At 40.0% G+C, this 22840-nt stretch overlaps 1 protein-coding gene across 1 annotated transcript in view; it reads right to left on the bottom strand.

The window, feature by feature from the left end:
• PTPN13 (protein tyrosine phosphatase non-receptor type 13) overlaps positions 1-11170 on the bottom strand; it is a 127459-nt gene extending 116289 nt beyond the window's left edge. Inside the window, exons 1-2 of the mRNA XM_068403265.1 lie at positions 11116-11170; positions 10793-10900 (exon numbers count right to left, since the gene is read on the bottom strand). The gene's annotated coding sequence lies outside the window, so the exon portion shown is untranslated. The remainder of the gene's footprint in view (positions 1-10792; positions 10901-11115) is intronic.
• Positions 11171-22840: the final 11670 nt, after the last annotated feature.

The raw sequence follows: 22840 nt of genomic DNA, 5'->3' as shown, positions 1-22840 counted from the left end.
TAATCTTCTTCCACAATAATCAGACTTTTGTAAAATTGGCTGTAAGACTTGGCCCTTTATTTTACACAAACAGTCTACAAACAGGCAATAACACACACACACACATGCACCCCCAGTTTCTCCAACTGTCAGATGGTGGGGGCGGGGGGGAAGGAAGGAGAAGGAAACCCAAACTTTCCCCACCCAGAAGCCACACACAATTTACAGCTGCTCTATATCAAAGAGCCTGCTAGTCACTAATTAGAGCTTTTGTCACACAGAAAAATCTGAGTTCTATAAATTCTTTGAAACCAATTTAAAGACAGTATACCTCAAGGTTTCAAAACTATTATAAAAAGCAATCGCTCTTATTAGATGCATATTACTTCTTGGCACAACAGTTGCGTTGGGGTGTTTGTCGGGGTTTTTTTTTTTAACTGGCATTTATAGCCTATCATTGAAAATACATCATAAGCCTTGAAACGAATGCTGTCTACATGAAAGGTAAATTTATATATAAATTATTGAAGTCTAGACAGGCAATAGTTTCTCTTCCACTTCTCCAAAACCACTGAAGATGGAAGCAGAATAAACAGATTCTGCATCATCAGCACACTTCCCAACCAGTAGTTCATATGAAGCTAAAAAGTTAAATTCTGTGATCTTAAGTTCTTAAATATTCTCAAAGCAAAGGCAATGGGTGGGACAGAATCGGTGAGAATTAATGCATATATCAAAGAGTTCAGGTAATGTCAAGCACAAAAATATTTTCTATAATACTGCAAACCACATTCCGCACAGTGCAAGCACCAGGGAAATTTTCACATACCATGTTAAATGCAATTTGCTGATTCCTTCTGCTCTTTAATACTCAGTACTGAAAGACACAAATTTCATCAGTGTCTGACAATATCACAGAACTAAAGGGTTTGCACTGAAAAATACTCTTTTTGACTATTCTACACTTATTTCAGCATGCAAGGCCAAAGAGCACACATACTAGTATCAACAGGGAACAAGAATCTGATGTTTAGGCAATCAAGAACAAAAAGAATGCCTTTTATCCCTGCAGAATGCCCTTCAGTTCTTAAGTAACTTGTTTCTCATCTGTAAAAGAAATCAAACTGTTTACGTCTCTACAAGGTGTTTTTTGTTGTGCTTTTCATGTGATACCATTTAAAATGACAATTACTTATATAATCTATCTTACTGTTTCATCAAATAGTATATTTTCACTTTCCTCTTTAACAACAACTGCAACAGAAACTTTGTGATCTCACCAAGGTGTTCCTATCTTTTTGTCCTCTCTTCCTGAGCAACTATTTTCACTCTAGAGTTGTATGTGTGAAAATTAACTCCCTCGATTACTTGACTATCCATCATTTAATCCCTCCTTAAAGGGTCTGAAGAAAAGGGAATAAGGATTCCATAACAAAAAGGATGAAAAAACAAGCAAGGAACTGCAGCTTGAACCAGATAGCTCAAGGTCCTGTTTACATTTCTTCAGCTAGGCGGAAACTTCTCCCATCTTTGAGGCACATCCATGACCACTGCTGATGCCTCTGATCCAGAGTACTCACCTAACTGCAACCAACATGCTGCTGTAACGCAGACTTTCATGGACAGCATGGCAGTTCCCAGTGTTTGGATTCCTTTGATTCCCAGGGTTCTTCTCTGAACAGCAAGCCAGCCCATGTGGACACACACAAGCTTCAAAGGCAGATCACAGAAGATTTCTTATTAAGCTTTTTTTTAAAAAGGTTAAAGAAGTTTTCAGTTTGGCGGAGCTTCCTATTTTTTTTGGTATTTCAAAGCCCAAGCAATTTTCAGTACAAGAAGTACTACATTGGATCAGACCACCTCTCCCATCATCCTTCCCTGGCAATCTGTTGAGTTCCTCAGCTAAAGGTTAGAGCTGCACAATCAAATCTAATAGTCACTAATGGTCTCTGTTCTGTTAATTTGTCTAATCCCTTTCTGAACACATTTACGCTTTTACTCCACATGACATTTTGTTCCAGTAACACAGCTGTAATTAAGCAGTTCATAAAGAGTATTTTCTTTCATTTGCTGTGAAGAAGTAACCTATCTTCCAAATTTCACTAGAAAAGAACATGCTAAGGGTCTTGAAGGACCCCGTAATGTCTCACAGTCACCTAACTTTTACCACTCAGCAGTAAATGTTTGTAGCTACAGAAAATAACAGAAAATGTTTTCTTCTGCCAACCTTTGCTGTGTGCACTACCACTACAGTAACTGACAAATCCAAACAATCTTCCAGTATACAAAACATTTTCTATTCTGAAGATAATGCATGCAAATAAAATTACCAAATTATTATAATAACCTTTTTAGGGTTTTCCTTAGTATTTTATGACAGAACAACAAAAAGTAGGCTTAAGGTTTTCTTCCTTCACATACCATATTCCTCAAATTCACAGAGGATAGAACTGTACCAGGGAGCAAGGAAAAAGGGAGAAAATTATTCTTGCTGGAACTGTTTGCCAATAGATTTAAGCAAACACTAGTGCTAATGTGATACAATGCTATCAAAAACTACCAAAAACAAACAAGAAAAAAACAGTTAATTTTTACAATGTACATGCTCGCTCTGAAACACCAGTCTCTTGTAACAATCATCGTAAGCACATACATTTTAATTTGACATAAAGCAGCTTTGCAAAGTTATTTCAGTAATTCAGTTCTACACATTAGCCCATGTGCTGAGAGCTCCAGGCTGATTTGGCTGTTCCACACATGTGAACTGCAAAGTCACTCAATAAATTGAGTCTATATAGCTGATGAAACAAACTTTTGCCAGCTAGCAAATCTTTATAATCAGATAACCTTTAAATTCTTTATTAAGGTCATTCAAGAGACTGCAATGACAGGGCACACTGAAAGATTAAGCTATTCAAAATTTAAGGTTCTTGGGAATTAGCTTGTTTTGCTAAGCATGTACATTTGCCAGATAAACAGCATCAGAAGAAACCTCTTTCAGGAAACGTAAGTCTAATGTTTTGGGGTTTCCTCAAAAACTTACAGTGTCTATTTCCTGCAATTCTTATTAAATGGATTGTTATAGAGGACTTCCCAGGCAAATTTCTGATCTTTGGGGTTTGAACAATCTTACAAATAAAAAGGGATGAGGACCCACAGTTCTAAAAAAAAAAAAAAACACCACAAAAAAAACCACAAAAACAAACAAATGAAAAAACCTCACCACACATCAGATAATTATTAACCCTTGAAAGTCTTGAACATGACCACTAAGCTGGGTGACCCAGAAGTACTTGCAAGTTCAAAGATCTGACAACTCATCTCAACCTTCATCAGGGAGAAAAACCTCAGCCCACAGAAGCCACCAGCACATGAGATGATAGGGACATTCTGGTAAGGCCCACAAACCTGGACTACAGGGAACTGAAGGTGCCCCAGTACACCTTGAATGAGCACGACCTTTTCTTCTTCCCTTCCATCTTTTCTCCACCTTCATTTTTTAAACTGTGTGCACTGCCAAAAAAATACTGTTTTTCTAACACTGTTTTCACAAGCTAGGCCTTCTAGGTTGAAGTCTTCCAGGAGCTGTACAGGTATAGTCTAGCTAGCTTGTTAAATAATTTCTTCCTTTTTCAGATACAAGCCATTTAATATTTCACAACTGCTATTCCTGTGAGAGAACACTTTTTCTTAATTTACAGACACATATATATATACTGCATTGCCTGTTGTAATGTTACATATCAATAAAGATGTCAACAGTATTCGTATTCCACTTGCATCCCACTCAAATTTCCAGTGAAGTTAGCAGGGGGATTCCCACTGCTCTTCAGGGTGTATCAGTTCAGATGTCAAACACCAGCATGCACAAATGTCAAAGTTATTTTTATGGAAAAATATCATTAAAATCTTAATTTTCCCTAGATTGCAACAATTTTTTTTTAACATTTCAGTGGATTCATTAACATGTTATCATTTTATTGCTGCTACTCCATGTACAGAATTATAACATCCATCAATAAGCTGACTTTTTCTGCAAGCATTTCTGAAGCTCTCCTTCAAATGGTTAAGAGGAAATTCCTTCAAGTGCAAGGCACTGGTCTAAGAACAGAGAAAAGATGAAGATATAAAAGAACTCTAAAAGACAGAGTCTGTGAAGGCTGGACAGAATCTCTTTCCTCCTAAAAACCTATCTGAGATGATAAATCCTTGACTGAAAAGTGCAGAGAGAGCTTATTGACAAATAAACTTCTCATTAACACATGCATATAGGCAGTACTCTCTTATTTCCTGTAAGTCAAATTAATGTGAAGAAGTTCCATTTTGAGACTTACAGAAGATGAAAGCAAACTGGCTTCAGAAGAACAAACAAAAAATGCACCTCAGTCATTGAAGAGCAGTTAAAACATACTAAGGCACTTGAAAGAAATACCATAAGAAAACCTCTGAAGGAGAAAAAAGTATTTACCACCTGTTGAAATGTACCATTTAAGGAAGTCTTTAATTAGGTTGCTGGAGAGATAACTCTACATAAACCTAACTACACAATTGTGCAGTCAGCAACATATACTACAGAAATGTCTCTCAAAGTAACATATGTGCTGTTACTCACTGACATTAAAAAGTAAAGAATAAAAGTAGCACTTGTACCACTGTATAGACCATTTGCTTGTCTGAGATTCAAACTCCCACGTTAATTCATTGAAGGCAAATACAGCTTTGCATTGACTTGGAAAACGCAAGCTATTATTTCACTGACCATGATCCTAAGCACTAGGAAGGGATTTTCCACTTACTGATTTTACAGTAAAGACACTAAAAGGCAAAATGTCTGCTCCTTTTCCCTTCTCTAACTCTTCTCTTTGCTGAAACACTAAATTATGCGAAGAGAGAAATTGGTAAAATTAGTAATAATATACTGTTGCACTCAAATTGTGACAAGAATCAGCAAGATTTTTTACAGTACTGATACTCTGATAAGCAAACTAGATAGAAAATTTATAATGTTTACATATGACATGGATCTAAATACTCCATTTTTTCACGCCTCTATTACTTAAGGCAATAAGTAAGTCGAAATCTTTCATCATTTAAACCAGGCATGACATTGCTAGGAAGCACAACTATTTCTAACAGTTTAAGTTTCAAACTCTAATTAGGCCCCTCTTTAGTCCATTTAATCTTTTAAAATTACAATATATAGAAGTGGTTAGCAGAGGCAGTCAACTGCCCCAACAAGAAAGATGGAACACACTTAACACCAAATAAGGCTGCTTACAAGTTTGAAATTTTGTAGTTAATATTTCAACAGCAATGTCCTACAGGGTCTCTGAATACCTGCTGTGCAGCAGACATGGCTTTACGAGTCAAGTCCCATTACCTTTCCCTGATGACCCTAAGAAAGCCCTGGAACCACCAACATCACAGGTTTATTGGGTGTTTTTATGCCCTCCTTGTAGCCACTCATGTCTACATGAAAACCTGAAAATGCAGTAGCCAATCTACACATACTATTGAGATTGAGAATATCCTCATCCGAAACATAAAATTAATCACTGGGAAGCAATTCCCCTGCACAAACAGGGAGCTGCAAATGAGAATGTCTATAACGCTTGAGATAATGAGATAAGCCACGTTCTGTCTGTATTCACTAATAACTTAGAAAGCCTTTGGTTTTCTCTGTAACAGGTTTTGAGGACCTGCCCACTACCTGAGTACAACACTAGCTATTACAGGAATAAAAACAAAGACAGACTACAGAACGGACATGAGACTCAGAAATACTTACATCTCCAAGCATGCAACATTACTGTAAATATTATTTACATTAACAAATCTTGATGCCTTTCAATGTCAATTCTGAAACAGCACTGAAGTCAACAGAGAATGCAACAATTTCTAATACGTTGGCATAACTGTGGCATTGCAATGAACTAGTATCATTAGTTTTATACAGCATACAGCAATGCTGGTAGGATTCCAACATACAAGGATATCCTGGAACCTACTAGGAAGACTACTGTCATCTAGCTGTCAGAGAACATCAGCTGCACCTACGTACATACATAGATGTAGTCAAAACAGCTTTTACAGCTGTTATGATACTGGATATGAAATACAGGAGAACCTGGTATTTCCACTGATTTTTCCAGTAAAAGGCCAGCATTCATTATGATGAAAAGCACATTCTACCTTCAAAACATGAGGAATCTGTATGATCTAACAGCTTTTTCGCCTCAACAAATTATAGAGCAACAAACAAAACAGGATTTCAGGGAAAGGTCTGATGGGAAAGAGCTTCTGTTTAAGTTCTCTTACTGAGAAAGAGAGTTCAACAGGAGTGTTTCCTATTAAACCCAGCATCAAATTCAAGCTTAAAGCACAAATATAAATCACCTGCAATGGCATTATTCAAGAAAAGTCACCCAAGTAACCTTTCAGCTCAAGATTTTGTTTTTCTAAACAAAACACACTTCAGATATGCCACTTCCAATGTACCTCTCTGCACATGTGCCTGAAACCAAGTACCTACACTACATACAAATACATAGAGAAGACGTCAACGCCATATTAAAACCACTTTAAGATTCACCACCTTCCAAATTTCAGCAAGCTCTGTAGGATGTTCCCTCCCATATTTCTCCTACAGATACAGACAAATATTCTTTACTAAGACAATTTTCAAGAAACAAACAAAAAAATTATTTATCCAGTTGGGCGTTTGAAGCAGGAACAATGAGTTGACACAACACTTAGTCCTAAATCTGACGTTACCCTATCGTCTACAAATCCTTAATAAAACTCAATCTCCCACAAAACTACAGTGCGCCCTATAAATACCAGCAATCAAAAATCAGCAGTTGTAATACTAGGTCTCCTTTAATTCCTGACATATTACTTGCAGACATTTCTGTGGCATATTAAATTTACACATAAAAGATAAAGAACAACAGATGAAACCCTGACAACAAAGCCTTCTCACCTCTGTTATTCTTCCTACAGAGTTTCATAAGCTAACTGGAGCAGATCTCTATCCTGGCAACTGGATTTCAAATTCACAAGGCATATCATTGTCCCAAGGGAGCCTACTCAATTCATTGCCTTTTATGAAAGCATTTTAATAGATAATGATGCACAAAGAATATGCCTAGTTGCTCACCAGGTATTTAACTGGCATAGGAGAAAGAGAAGCCCGGACAAAATAAAAACGGCACCAAAGAGTCTTCTTCTGCCCTTCCCATCTGTAAATGCCAGCTTCCTTCTCTACACTTCAGGAGGAGGTGGGGCTGGGAAACAGTTCTTTCAGAAGTTCCACCCTTCTTTACAGATGCACAGATTTCATTAATAGTTAACTGGCGACATACAACATTAACTTACTCTGGTATTCATAGCTTTCCATCCATGCTTGTCCCATGGTAAGCGACAGCTTAGGGCAACTGCTTACAAATATTTTCTGCACCATGACACAATACCCCAAGACTTGCTTTTCACTCTCTTTGTCTCTCTGACCAGCTCATTTTAAAACAGTAAAATTCCAGACAGTTTTTCTGTAAGCAGAGGAAAAAAAAGGGTGACTGACAGAGCATCAGGCTGCTAATCAACACTCCCTCTCAAATGTCCAAAACGCGGCAGCCAAATCAATACTTGCATGTTCTTAGGTTTAACAGACTCCTGGCAAAATCACTTTGAGTTCTACCAATATCATCAACAGACTAAAGGTTCTAGGCTTGTCGTGTGGGTAAACTGGAAAGCTCTTCAAAAGAAAATCATTCCCCTTAAAGAGCTGAACTTGCTCTTGTTCAAGTTAATAAGTCTTGACAGGTACTCTGGAACAACCACTAGAGAGACTCTTGAGGTTAAGGTCTCCTTAACTGCGAAGGACTTGGAATAAGATGATGTCTATATTAACCAGGCCCTCTGGGCCATGTTGTCATGTACTTCAACATATAAATATTTGAAGCCATTTAATGTACAGCAGTATTCAAAGACTTCAGTGATAAAGAAGAGCTTTGTCCAACTGACTGGCACTTCAACAATGAACTCCATTTAAGAGTCTGCCCAGCCTCATTTTATCTGTCTAATTACTTACCTCTCTTGCAGGAATAGCATGCTATTAAGGTTTGCTGATTAAGATTTGAAGGCACTTTGAAGATTTATTGTACGATACAACTGCTAATTATTATTGTTCATACCTGCATTCGGTTTGGAGAAAAATAGCTATGTGCCAAATAATTTCTGTTCCACATGTAAAAGTGAAAATATTTGCTTTGCTGTGCTCTTTAAAAAGTAAACAGATAAAAGACTGCATTTTAACTTGCAGTCCTTCATTGTGATACTTACTCTATAAGAGCCACATGACTGAAAAAATCCCACCTTAAAGGAAAAAAAGAAAAGAAACACAACACTTTCCTTCCCACTGGAACAGGCAAACACAACATTTGTGCCTTGGTAACTTCCCACCTGCAGGAATGCAGTCTCCTCCCTTTCCTAGGCTTCTTCACTACTTCCCTTCAATGCATCCAAAACGACAATGCTATGCACAAGTTATCACAGGTTCAAGATGACCAGTTACAGTCGTTATTTACCACTCATCCATATCACAGCCCATTTGTACTTTCAAAGGCCTGTGAAGCGGTGAATAGACCACTGGATCCCATCCTCTCCATATACTCTGTTATCCTGGTGAAAATACGTGCTGTGCACTCACTTATCCCTTAACATTCAGCCCATCCTTCTCCCACAGGTATTTCCTTGTTTCATGAATGCTCTTCCATCCACTCAAGCATCCTTGAGTCTATGGCTCTCATAGCCTCCAACTTCACTCAAAAACAGTCTCAGAATGAAGAGATTTTTTCTAACGAAGCTGTTGTAAGAACACCCCGTGATGCCGCCTATCTCCTTTTACATCTGATATATTCAAAAGTATTTACTTTTACTGCACCTTTAACTTAAAAAAAAAAAAAAAAAATCACACTCTGAGTAGAGAAAAAATTCAATACAAAACCCTTCATCTACAGAAGGTTCAATTCATCACGCAACAGCAAAAGAAAAAATAAAGTCCCATTATGGGAAGAATATATGTTATGTGCTTTTCCAGTCATCAGACAGGACTGTCAGGTTAAAAACGAGTAATAAAATATCTTAAAAGTTAGACTGTACATTTTTCTATCTCTTGCTGTCCTTCTTTTCTTTCCTTAGATTACTGCTTATGTATAAAAACCGTTTAAGGAAAGACATGCTTGTTGGCAAATAAAAAAGACATTCCAGATTAAATGCATATGCCCAATGTGAAAGCTGAACAGATAGGTACATTTGATAGCACTAGGAGCGGTACCAAATTCTGTTGTAACTGCACTACCAAAAGATTCTAAGACTAGATTTACTCTTTCCTCATCAGTATTTCTTGCACAAGAACGAAACTATTATTTAAGTTGTTTTCTTATTTGTATCCGTATCCTGGTTGATACTAACTCTTGCAGAAATGTCTTTAAAACATATTTCTGGTCATCCAAAGACAGACTTGCAGAGGCAGAGCATCAGTCAGAGGCCTGATGCATAATTTGAACGCAGAAAGCAGTCCTGCTCTAGAATCATTACTTTAGCTATTAAATGTCATCACTTCACTAGCCTGAGCCCAAACGAATGACCTGGGAGTCAAGACACCTAGGAACATATGTACTCAATGACAGCTTTCTTACAAGGTTCAGTGCCAGGAGAAAGTCTCCATATTCTAACCCAGTTTCACTGTACAGTTTCATAAAACATGTTCTGTTCCCACTGAAAAGGCTTCATGAACTGATCACGGTTACTGCCCCAGCTAGTTCCACATGCAAAGACTTTCACATTCCCTTCTCCAAAACTCACACCTTAATAAGATGGCCAGACACAAATTACCTGCAACCAACCTTACAGTTTTCATGTCCTACATTTACTTCTGATCCCACCTACAAAACCAAACCGGTTCCCAAACGTTTCCCCAATAAACAGGAGGGGTACAGAGCAGCTCCTGGCGGTTCCCTATGAAGTCACTGCCTTTGTTGTTTTAAACATGCAATTTAAAGAGAATGACACAATCTAGAATATGAGAGAGATTATCCTGCGGTCTGCGGAGGTGTCGATTGCTAGGAGATAAAAGGCCAACGAAACCTACGCTATTTCTCATCGCCGGCCAGCAGATTTATACTTCATTTCTGTTCCTCCAAAAACGTTAATAAGGCAAAAAAGTTTCCCCCTGTTACAAACTTCTGGGGGTTGCTTTGTTTGGTTTGCGCAAGCAAAAACGAGCCCTTCGCCGCCGGCAGTGGCAAAGCCCCACGCGTGTACTGCTGTTCCTGAAAGCCCAGCTGAACCCTAAAGGCGACCCGGGCAGGAAGTCCAGGGTGAGAACCACCACCACCACCCGCCGGCTTTGTGCGGCCTTTCTTTCCCTCCTCCCGCCCTCCGCGGCCAGCGCTGCCACCCTGCGCTAGCACCGCACAGCCGCGGGCCCGGTCCTTCACCCTGCCCGCGTACCGCCGTGGGGCCCGAAACCCGCGACGGCCCGGCCGCCCTCCCCTCCCCAGCCTGCTCCCTCGCCGCGGGACCTGCCGCTCACCTGGCACCCCCGCCACCCTGCGAGGAGCGAAGCCGCCCCGCAACAGAGGGGCCACGCGATTAAGAGGCCACCAGCGGCCGGCCGGCCGTGAGAGCCCCCTCAGAGGCGGCCACTGCGAGACTCCCCAGCGGCCCCTCACAAGGGCCACGCACCTCCAGAGCGGCCGCGAAGCGCTCCCCGGCGTGCAGGGACGAGCGGCCCGGGGAGCCGCGGACCTACCGGCCGGTCTAGAGACGCCGATCGCGCATGCAGGGCGGTGATGGAGCCGAGGAGCTCGGAGCTTCGCCCTCCCCCGCAGCAGCGCTCGCGTAAGGTTGTGGTCGGCGCCTGTAAGGGAGAACGGGGAGCAACTCAGAGCGGAGCAGCATCCCCTCCCGCGCCGGTCGCCAGCCCCAGCACCCCTCTCCCGCACGGCGCGGGGAGGGCGGGAGCTGCGGCGCTCCCCGCCCCGCGGCTCCCTCCTTCCTTTCCTCCCCCTGTGCACGGCCGGCTCGCCGCCAGCAGGCTCCCCTCCGACCCGGCTAGGGGGCGCGGGTACCCACCGTGGCCGCCCGGCCCCGCCGGCCCGGCCCTCCCGCTGCCCGCTCCGCTCCACGCCGCTCCGCCGGCCGCTGTCCCCTCAGGGCCGCCAGCAGCGCGGTAAGGCGGCCGCACAGCCGCCCTCCGCCCCCGACGGCCGCTCCCTCTCTCCCTCCCTCGCACCCCCGAGGCGGCGGGGAAGCTGCTGACACAGGCCCGGCCCCGCCCTCTCCCTCAGCGCCCGCCCCGGCCCCGGTCGCGGCCCCTTCCCGCCCTCTGCGCCCCGCCCGTCCCCAGCCCAGGCCCCGGCCCGTTCCCGCCCTCGGCGTCCGCCGGAGCTCGAAGGTAACTTGAGAATTTACTCTCTTGGGGGTAAGCTGCTGCGCTGGTAACGGCAACATGTTCTTGGACCCAAAGGCGGGTAGTTTTCGGGGATGATCTTCTGGCTGCTCCCCGTCCTTGGCGCTTAAACTGGCAGTCCTGGTCCTGCTACAGGATTCCCGTGGCCTTTCGTGCAGTCACCCACGCTGAGGATGCTGAAGGGAGGGGGCAGCCAGGAGGGGAGCCGTCCGTGAGCAGAAGTTTCATTTCCCATCACTCGCCAAACGGTTATTACATTGTTCGAGGGGAAAAAAAGAAAAAGTTGCACAAAGCAAACTTACACAAACAAAAGCCTTAATGGCAAAGTTTTCAAATATGGCCGATGGTTTTTATAGCCTGTCAGACACATTGTGGTGAGGAAAAGGTCGATTTGGCTAGGTGAAAAGTTTTTTAAAAATATGGCTTCTTTTTCCACTTTGAATGTGAGATCCACTGTGGGGACCCACTGACCACTTGTGCCATGGGATTGGAGCATCTCCAGTGGGTTCCTCTGGGGTTTCTGCACAAGCTCCCTCCTGTGTGGAGACAGACTGTGAAAGGAAATAGTGACAGGGTAGGAAAAGTACTTCTAGTTGCCAAGAATACTGTCACCACAGATGCGGCCCCAGATTCAGGCTAAGCGAAAATGAACTTTTCAGGACAGTCTAGAAGAATCATTTCTATTTTTTTAAAAAAAAAGAAACAAAACATTTTTTGTGGAAACAGTTGCTTTAGGATGAATAAAAAATGTGTGGCTGTGACTGTTCCATAACTAAATACCAATTCCTCTGTACTAACTAAAGCATTAAGGACTCAACATGAAATTGAGTCTGCCATAAGTAATAGTGTCAGTGAGTTTGTGTAAGTCATAACAAAAATAAAGATGAGTAGTAGAAGTAATTAACATTTTAAGAGGCTACAGTAATCTGAGATGTTGTTAGTTATGTAATTTAAATATTCCTTTCTTGTAATACAAGTTCCTTAAGTTGATAACTATCTACTTACATTTTCAGGTGAACTGAATGAACGAGCTCATTTTGGTCTCTGTACATTTGTACATTCCATGGCAAGGGCCCACCTCCTCTTTCTACAGGTTAGTGTCTTACTGAAATAAGAATTCTTTTTACAGATGTTGATGATCTGTAGTAGATTTTATCCTAAAACTCTGCTTCCATGCCTCAGTTGCTATAACCCATGTTACTATATATTCTGTCTTTTTTTTACTGTATTTGAAGATGGGGCACAGAAAGAACTCTTTATAGGAATATGTTTTTTTGCAAAGATACATTATTAATTCAAGTAAACAGAATGAGTAAAACAGGATTACAGATGTGTTAAAAACCAACCTACATAATAAGGCAATATTGTCTTCTTGTACTAGAATATGCCTCTGAATATAGAAGCCTTCTCCCTAAAAAGTCACCTCTCTTAAAAGACTGCAAATTTGATTGTAATTTACCTTCCTCTAAAGAAGATTTAGTTCCTTGTTCTTCATTCTACTAATGAGCATCTGTTTGGGATAGCATTTTCCTTAGCCTTGTAAATGTATGTGAAAGCCTTAACAATTATCTCATTAGACTATTTGATTTTTTTTTTTAATTAAACATCTTCAACAAGGAAACTTGGAGCTTAGGATCAATGAAAAATATAATTTCCATCTTCACCTACTGTGCCTTTTACAGGGATGCAAATACATGGAAAACATTGTCATAACTTCAGAGACTTCACTGGCTAAAAGACAGACATAATACATTGTGCACAAAGACTGGTGCCTTGGACTGCCTCTGCTATGGAAAAATTAAATGGCTTTTGTCAGTGTGGTACTTCTGTCATTTATTGTGAACGCAAAGTACATTTACTGCAAAGACTCACATGCCAGTACTTAATAGGTTCCCGAGTGTGACTTTTTCCTTAGCTGTTCTGAGGAAGTTTCCATGCTAACCAGACTTACAAACTTCCAATTTTCCTCTGCAGAGAGTATCTGGCAAATAAATGTAACTTCAGTTACTCCACCATCAAAATCTTGCATCATTTACTCATAGCTTTTGCTTAGTGTAGTGCAACTTTGCTTGGGGAAAAAAAAAAAAAAGCCAAATTACATTATCCACTGTTCTTGTTGAAACTTCCTTAATAAACAGGTGTGCCTTGATCTATGTCTAAACTGGGGAATTCAAGATCACCTCCAAGTTCATGGCTTGGGATGCATGTCTGGCCACACATTGTCTGCACATGCGGATGAAACCTGTACGTAAACTACAGCCATCCCTTGATCTCATGCTTATGGGTAACTCAGGAGTCAAAAATTGTGTGGCACGCTGCAGTGTACATGTAAAGATCACTCTAAAGGAAGACTAAGTCTGACTATTCACACTTTGCAACTAAGGAAAACCATTTAAAAAAAATAAAAAAGCATAACTGCATCTTAGGGCAATTCACACACAAGTTCTTGGCCTGCAAAGCACCTTCTTTTTGAGTTAGACTGTAGTGTGGTATTAGGTGTTGTCTTTATATTATCTAAAAGATCCTAAGGAAATGACACGAGTTGCTCAGAAAGAAGCAGCAAAGAGAAATAGCTACCACAAAGATTAAATCTCTGAGAAAGATTAAGACTCAGTACAGTGACTGTCTGGGATTTTCAAAAGCGACAATTAATTTTGGATGTCTCCCAGGTTTGGTGCCCAAGCAGGGACCTTATTTTCAAAAAGTACACAATAAGCGGTGTCTGAAGTTTGGCAGCTGAATTCACAAATCCCTTCAGCTATTTTATGTTCTTTGCCTAAACGACAATCAAGGGACAGGGAGAGCACTGCCTACAAACATTTGATGAGGCTGAATAGTCAGTGAGAGGAAGTAAGTATTTTTGGTCCCCATCTGCAATGAAATCCATCTTTTAGGCTAATGCCAGTGGGGTTTAAAGTGTGCTTGTTGACCCTGTATCGGTACAGTTGCAGAAAAGAGGCCTGAAACGTATTTGGGAGTATAGTTACATACGTACCACGTAACACAGAAAAAAATTACAGATTTTAGTAGGAAAATATTTCCTACACTGAGACTTACAGCTCCTGAGGATAATCTTCAAGTGAATCTAATTTACAGAAGCTAATTAGCTTTAGATACTTAAAACCAGACTGGTTGAAATAGTAGTAAATATACGGCAGAGAACAATCTTGCCCAAACAAAAACTACTTGTTCAAACAGGTCCTTCCTGCATTTAACTTTGGAGTCTATCTTAATGAAGGTTTTGTTTCGGAGTATTACAGTCAAGAGTTAAATCAGAACAGCGGAAGAGAGACATTAAAATGTATAGGGAAAGCAGGAGAAAAGGAGTTGTTTTTATTTGAGATTTGAAATGAGATGAAGGGTCACCAAGGCTCACTGGGACACAAAGGCTGTCCCAGACTACAGCCTGTTTTGAAGAAAAGGCTCTCACATCAACAGTAGCTAGATTGTGTGGAGGGATAGACCAAAGTCTAGACAAGTGGCGAGGGGGGGGGGGGGGGGCGTGGAGAAGAGAGAATTTTTTCCAAAATTGTAGTGTTTCTATAATTCCATAATTGATGACTCTCGGCTGACCAAATTTTAAAGGCCAGGCAGACAATTTGGATTTTGACTATTCCTTCATTGTATCTCTCTGACATTTGAAAGCATTGTGTTTATCTTCAATGAATTCATTGCTCTACTGCTGCAACGCAACTTAGCATCATCCTGTGTGTAAGTGCTAGTATGACTTTTGCTGAACACAGTAAGAGCTTCATAGTTCCCTAAAATGGAGAAGGCTCTGACTTGTACAAATGACAGCTTTATATTTTGCAGTGGTCTTCAATACTCACACGTCAACAAGAAATTCTGCTTTTCTGTTGGTAAATTCTGTAATTTGGGGGTCATCCTTTATTTCTGATTTCCGTGCCATGCAATGAAAGTTGCACAATGAGTTTCAGTAAGCGAATGTCTGCAGGCAAACAATCTAACATGTAGATCCAGAATTTACAGCTCATGCACTATTTTATTACACTTCTAGAGCTGTTGAAATTCCTAAGGCTACTCACATGAATTTTTCTGCTTAATCAAATCTCACTTTTCTAAGGTGATAGAAATTACTGAAAACTAAGTTTGTTACACCAATCCTTAAGAATTGCACAGTTTTGCTATTCTTGATTAGCGAATATGTGCATATTCAGGTGCATGATCTTAAACCTAATTGGAAGGGATAGGAGCTGAATATATTAATTACAGTACTTTTCATTAGAAGGTAGAAAAAGCAGTAAAAGAAATACAAACCAAGTTAACATAACCCAGCTTTTTTCCAGAACTTTTTTACCACTGATTCTCTTTGTTGACATCTAAGATTTTTTTTTTTTTTTTTCAGTTTCTGTCATTGATAACATTCACTCGAGGACACTGGTTGTAGCAACAGTGTAACAAACTCTCTTGGCCCTGGAAATTGTGCTTAGTATTTTCTTTATGCTTTTTTATATTTCCAGTGCTGTCTTTTTGGGGACGAAAGCTGGGTCATTGCATTTTTTGGTAGCAGCAAAGCATACATAAAGAGACGGCTGACATTACAGGTGATGAAATATCTTGGTAGAGATTAAAATATCCATGGATGAAGAGGTAATGATAAGAGACACTGATCCAAACATATCTGTTGAATCATGAAATGCTTTGAAACAACCAGCAAAAAAAGGCTGAAGGTAGACACCAGGGAAAGAGAGTGAGAGCATCACAGAATTAAAGAAGTAGAATCCCCCTGTAAAAAATACTAAAAGAACTATCAAGAAGTCAAAAGAAAACAAAAATAATAAAATACGTCTACTGCCTTAGAAATATTGTACTCCCTTTAATGGTGCTAGAATTTATTTCCATACTCACCAAAATCTCTTCTGTCTGTAAATCTCTTAAGGGTATCATTCTCTACAAGAGTTCCACCAGAATATATCCAGAGTAATTACACTGAAATCTGCGAAATTACTGTAGATTTACATTGATGTTACAGTGATGATAGTCTGACTCTGTAGGGGACAGTTATTATTTCCCCTACTTACTCTATAAACTACTATAATTTACATTTATACTCACATTTGCCATAAATAGCTGTGAATTAATTTGACCTAAAAGCTGCTTTGTTCCTAAGAAATGCCTCTCTATTCTTATGTAAGAATAAGGATCATTTTAATATACATTTTTAAGTTGTTGTACAAAACTGGGATTTTAAAAAGCTTCGTGCTGGGCTATTTGATTATAGTTTTTTACCTAATCAAAAAAACCTTATTTTGTCAAACTAAAGTGACTGAGTTCCACCCCAGAAGTTACAACCTTTTCACACAGTTGTGCCTGCTGAAGTGGGTTACTTTTAATTTTATTCGGATAACTGGACATGCTTGTGCATTTGTGCATGCATTTTTTCCGGACTTTACCTTGCTTTCTTAATTGCTCCCTATCACTAAGCTTTCATGGTTATGTTACTTTTTTTTTGTAATTCATTACCAATTAGTTTTGCTCTCATGGATTTTAAATCAAGTGCCTTAAAAAGAAGACAGACACTTCCTTTTGAAGAAGAGAACTCCTCACACAGAGTAAGTGTCATCCCTCTATTCTGGTAAATTTTGTCTTCAGTAATACATATGCCAGCCACTCTAGCCGATTTCTGCCAGAATTATATGTGAACATCTGTAGAAGTTTCGCATTTACTTTGTCGATTGAAAGAATTGTATTGATTAATATAATTATATAATCATTTTTGGACACTTCTTTCCTACTTCTATTTAGCTGTGCCACGTTGCTTCTCATAATAACGTTTTACTGCTTTGTTAACAGGAAATTATCTTTGAAGTATGAAGCAAATGAAACAGTATGTTGGACAGTGTTTTTTATGTTGCTGCTGTATTATATATTTCCACAACTGGAAATCTTAACAGAATTTATAACTGTCATTAGCCCCAAAGAGAAATTTCTTTAGTACCCCCTGGCCATAAATTACTTTTAGAACAAGCAGAGACGGAAAACAGTTTGCAACAGAAACACGCCCTTGGAAAACTTTCTTGCTTCTAAAAGCCAGGTCATTGTTTCATCCCTATAAAGGGAACACTTAACAATTTGGGCCAAGTGTTAATGAAGTGCTTAATTTTAAATTCTGGCTTTATAATCCCAATTACATATTTTCATGTGTCATTCTATGACTGATAATATTTTGACATCTGTAACTCCTGCCTCTTGAAGCTTTCAAAGCAGGTCACTATACTGATATACTAAATCTCACAACACATATGGAAGAGTAATATTGTTCACATTTCAAAGAAGGGAAAACTAAGGCATGACCTGATATATTCAGGGTTACGTAGGAAACTTGGTGCAAAGTACTGGAAGTTTTGACTTCAAGTCTCACACTCTTCCTACCGAAGAGCTGGTAGTGCAGAAGGAAGCAGACTCTTGCTTAGTCTCTGGAAGGTTTTATTCTGGCTACATGTAGCAATAGTTATTCATCTATTTTCACTTTGCTACCTTTCATAATATGTCCTGTACTATTTTGAATTTAAAACATGCCCTTTTCTCCCTGCAACTGTGGAGATTGTTAGGTAGAAGACTATCTTATTTACATTTCAAAGAGCTTCTTTGTAAAATACTTCCTTATGGTGGAACCACTAGTTTATGCTTTTAAAAAAAAATCTTTACTCAGCATGTTTCGAAATTACAGGGCATTGCACACAAGGAGCATTTCAGGCTACATTTGCAACAGAATTTAGTGTGTACAAGTGCAGTAAGAGTGTAAGAATGTTCTGATCTTTTGAGTAACTTCCATTGTTCTGAGGTTGCAACTCTTTGGCTTGACACTACTTTAACTAATTTACCCATGCCACCTAAAAAATCAAAGAAACTCTACCTCATTCTTGTTGTTTGGCAGCTTGTATTTTTGAGAACCCAAGCATAAAATGTACCATGTATACTTATCACATGACTAATTACAATCCAACTACTTTGCACTCATGGAATGCATCTTATTATGTCAATTGCAATCAGTCATCATCATTAACCATGCAACGATGGCTGAATCCATTAATAAAACAAATAGCAGTAGAGCAGACCAATGCAACAGCATGTAGTGCTTCCTTTTCATAGCATCATTAAATTTGCAAGCACTTTATACATCCTCTTTCCACAGTGAACCACGGCAGTCCATGGCACAATATCATCAGTGAACAGAAACAGACGTACACCAGCAGAACCACCAAGTGTTCCTGTATCGTGCATCTGATACAGCACACATGCCCTGAACAGGTAAGGAGAATTCAGGCCTTAGCTGCTCCTTCTGCCTGCTTTCTTCCCCACATAAAGATTGCAATTGAACGCAAGAGCTGCTGGGGCTGGGTATGTAGCTAACAAACTGGATATGCATTGCAAAGGTCAGAGTGCTTAGCTGGAATTTGAGTTGCTGGAGCTGAGCTGGTTGTGTGCCGGGGACCTGGGGAGGGAGATGTGCATGGGAGGGCTGGGTGTAAAGCCTGTGACAGGAGAGCAGAGTTGTGTCACTGGGGTCAGAATGTGGGTTGGTGCGACAGGCGGAGGAGCATGTCAGGGAGCTGTCAGACAGACTTTTATTTGGTAACAAGGCTCAAGGCACAGTGCTTGTCTGCCACATTCACAGAAGCTCTGGAGGCACGTGCATACATGATAAATGTAGAGTCGGGAATGGGAAAGTCTACTAATTCAAGTGTCTGCCGTGTGTCTGGCAGCACAATCTGTGCCATAATATTTGAATGATGAGAAAACAGAGCCACTGGTGAGACGCTATCTGTCTTTTGTTACCACTGGTGCAAAGAATAATCTCATTCTAAAATGATAGTCCTCAAAGAAGCTTTTTAAAGTGTTTAATTCCCATTTAAGCAGAAAACATGTAATTTTTCTGTTTCTTGTGCTAGGAGATTTGATTGTGTTGCCCACATCTCTGTGTAATTTATCCCATTGCATGGAAATAGCAAATAATAATGGCCCACGGAGGGCACACTTACCATGAATGCAAAATATGTCGAGGGGGTATATTCAAATCATACAGCATGCCATGACAGCAAATCATAACCACATTACCAGTTAAAGCTGGAGGAAAAAAATGTATAGAGGTCATCATTAACAGACTGCTCTTATTACTTGGATTATACTATTGCACAACTACAAATAACACTTAATCCACTGTGATACATATCACAGTAGGTCTACCTGAGGTCAGAATTGGGAAACCGATATTATTTACAGAGAAAAATACTGGCATATGTTTTTCCACAAGATTTTTTCTGACCCTCACATACCAAAATGCCATGGAGAAGTACCTTGACAAGTTCAAGAACAGCAGACTATTTCTAGGCTTTGGAATGGAGCAGTAGTACATTTTCTTGTTATTGAACTTTTGTGTCCTGTTAAGGAAAAGTTGACCCTTCTCAGTCTGTAGACTTGCACAGAGATAACACATTTCTGTAATGACTATCTGTATTTTGTTTTTCTGCCAGTGGATGCTCTACTTTTTCCTTCTTCTCTCCCCAGCTGTGAACTTTTCATTTAAGTGTTCAGAGATTGTTCTTTCTTAGTAGGAACACTCTCTGCCCTTTCTACAGACCGTCAATAATGAATGGTCCTCTAGAGACCCAGCACCACGGATTTTGGAGAACAAGAGCTCCATACCCATGTGGTAGACAGCAATTGTCCAGTGGCAAAGGGGCTGCAGTCTGTAAAAGCAAGGTGTGAGCTGTCGTGACTTTGACAGCTCCCACCCCCGCAAGACTGAATGGATATATCCTTCTATGTGACAGGTATTTAGCCAGGGATGAACTGGGAAAATTGAAGCAGCTTAATCTAGACATACCTGCAATTCTGTGAGGCTTGCTCATTAAACAGTATTTGCTGGGCAATCTGGAAAATGCTAGTACTTCAAGGGTTTGAGGGAGTCATTATAATTTTTGAAACCCATGGAGATTCTCGACTGGAAGCCTCACAGACAAAGGCAGAAGCTGGCCAGCTTTCATGTAACTATTAGGAAGAAAAAGGAAGAAAAAAACCAAGGTGAAAGAAAACTAATAGAGGCTGTCCGGCACCCTCTATTAATCTCCTGTTTTGGAAAAAAAAAAATTCAGGGGAATGCACCCAAATGCAGTGTGACCAAGTCTATTACTAACTTACCTGGTTTGTATGACAGTTTAAAATGAAGCTTAAGTTAAGGGGGTTTAGCATCTACCATTGGATCTGATGCTGGCCCAAGCCCTTAGCTGGGTGTGTTTGAGGAGAAGTCTCTTTTCTATTACAGGAAACTGTTTGGTGTCAACTATTTCCTTTACAACTTTTAAATAAGAACCGTTGTCTCCAAGGCTTATCAGGCAGAGATTTAAACAAGCAAACTTAACCATACGTTATGCACATACAGGAAACAAAATATGAAAGAATATGTTTTTCATTTCGTATTTTAATCTGAATGAATTTATCATTGCTGGATAGCCGTAGGAATATATTAGATATTAAATCACCAGAGGAAAATAACCTCTGTGTTAGGTTATTGTAAGGCTGTGTAAGACTGGGAGTAAAAACATGAATTAGGGAAAATGAATTTATTTGTAGATGACTGAAAATTTGAAGAACTTATCTTTTCACAGCTGCTGGGGAACTATGTTAGTATTTTTAAAAATAGTCTCTAAGATTTGTATTCACTGCTGCTATGGCTGCCTTATACCAATATGAACAGTGTATTTCATACAAGTAAGCCTGACAAGTTCCATTATTACATTGTCATTTTTCTTTTTTCTAAAGAGAAGCAGACATGACGTTACTAAATTTTAATATGAATCAACTATCTTCTTTTTGACAGTAGGCTAGTCTGTGTCAGCAACACTCAGGAAACTTACCTGGTGAGTGGAACAAGGCTGAGAATTGAAGCTACATTAGCTCAAAAGTTTCTGAAGTATTTAGCTAGAGAAGTCTGCCCTCTGATTTATGACTTCTCTGCATGTAAATTGTGAACTTATTTTTTAAGTGGCCTGATCAGTAGTGTGTGTAAATAAAACATGAGCCTGCGGGTGGCTCACGTTTGTTCAAAACAAGTGTAGTTTGGTTATTCAGTCTTTGGAATTATTCAGGCAGACTAAGTGACTGCACACCCAAGTCAAATGCTGTGGTTGCTCTTCCATGAGTAGACAACCCAAATTTGGGGGCTGAAAGCAGATGTACCTTGCAATTAAGAGAAAACAAGATTCTCTTGCTTGTTGGGCCCTAAATCAGAGTTCTTTGAGCATCACCATGCATAAAATGGTACTCAGAAGTACTTAGAAAAAGAAAACAAGGGAGGACCAGACCAGTCTTATTATGTAATTTAGAAAAGGCAAAAAGAGAAATTCCTTCCAAAATTCCACTGTGTGGGTGGGTACTTTTTCTTCTCGAATTCTTTGTAGTTGAGAGTTGTCCTCGTGTTTCTTGGGCAGAAATAATACCAAAAAAACCTGTAGGGAGGTCTTAATAATTTAAAAAAATACTATATACATGAGCCATCAACAAATCAGCAGTCATTTGAGTTGTACACATTAACTTCCTCTTGACCCACTCCAATCCAGAGCAGGGGTTTTCTGTTATATCACTGCACTTGCAGTCTTCTTCCCTGGTGTAAATTGACATGGTACAGGAGATTTCACTGGAGATAACTGACTTGCAATTGATGTCCCACATGCAGTGACAATGTGATTTGCTTTTGGAACTTAAACACTTAAGAAAACAAACTTATCCCTTGTAGTAGCACATGCTAGTTTCCTGTCTTGCCTGTCTGATGCTATCCTGCACTTAGACTCTGTCCTGACAGTCCTATATACACACCCCTTTCTTGCAGCTTTCCTAAGAATTTTCAGATTCAGGGAGGTTAGAATTCTGTGGCACAACCACACTCTTGCTGCAGGAGGGGGGGTGAGATGACTTCATTCTTGGTTGCCTTCTTAGGCATTTCTATGCCCAACTAAAACTTGCTGTTCATGTGTTTGTAATTCTCTACAGACTTGTTTTACCCTTTGACTCAAAACATCCTGCATGTTTCCACTCACTGGCTCATATCTTTCCATCTCTTTTCTGCCCTGCTCTACCTGGGAGTTGCTTTCACCAACGGTTCAGCATCCACTTTATTTTATGGCTAGAAAAAATCTCATTTTAAAGCAGGTTTTGTTTGTTCTAAGTGCATTAGTCTAGTCCAATGCCAGTGTCTTTCATCTGTCTTCCTAACTAATACTTCCAATGTTCAAATGTGGTACGAAGCATGGGAAGTATAACAAGACTTGTTCTGTCTTAGAAAATGGAATGCAATGTGGTTTCTCTCTGAAGGGAGATGTTGCAAGTAAGATTATTTACTGATATTGCCGTAAATACACTGAAGTCAAT

This window comes from Nyctibius grandis, chromosome 6, assembly GCF_013368605.1.
Source record: "Nyctibius grandis isolate bNycGra1 chromosome 6, bNycGra1.pri, whole genome shotgun sequence".
Classification (NCBI taxonomy): domain Eukaryota; kingdom Metazoa; phylum Chordata; class Aves; order Nyctibiiformes; family Nyctibiidae; genus Nyctibius; species Nyctibius grandis.
This window is presented reverse-complemented; position numbering and strand designations above follow the sequence as displayed.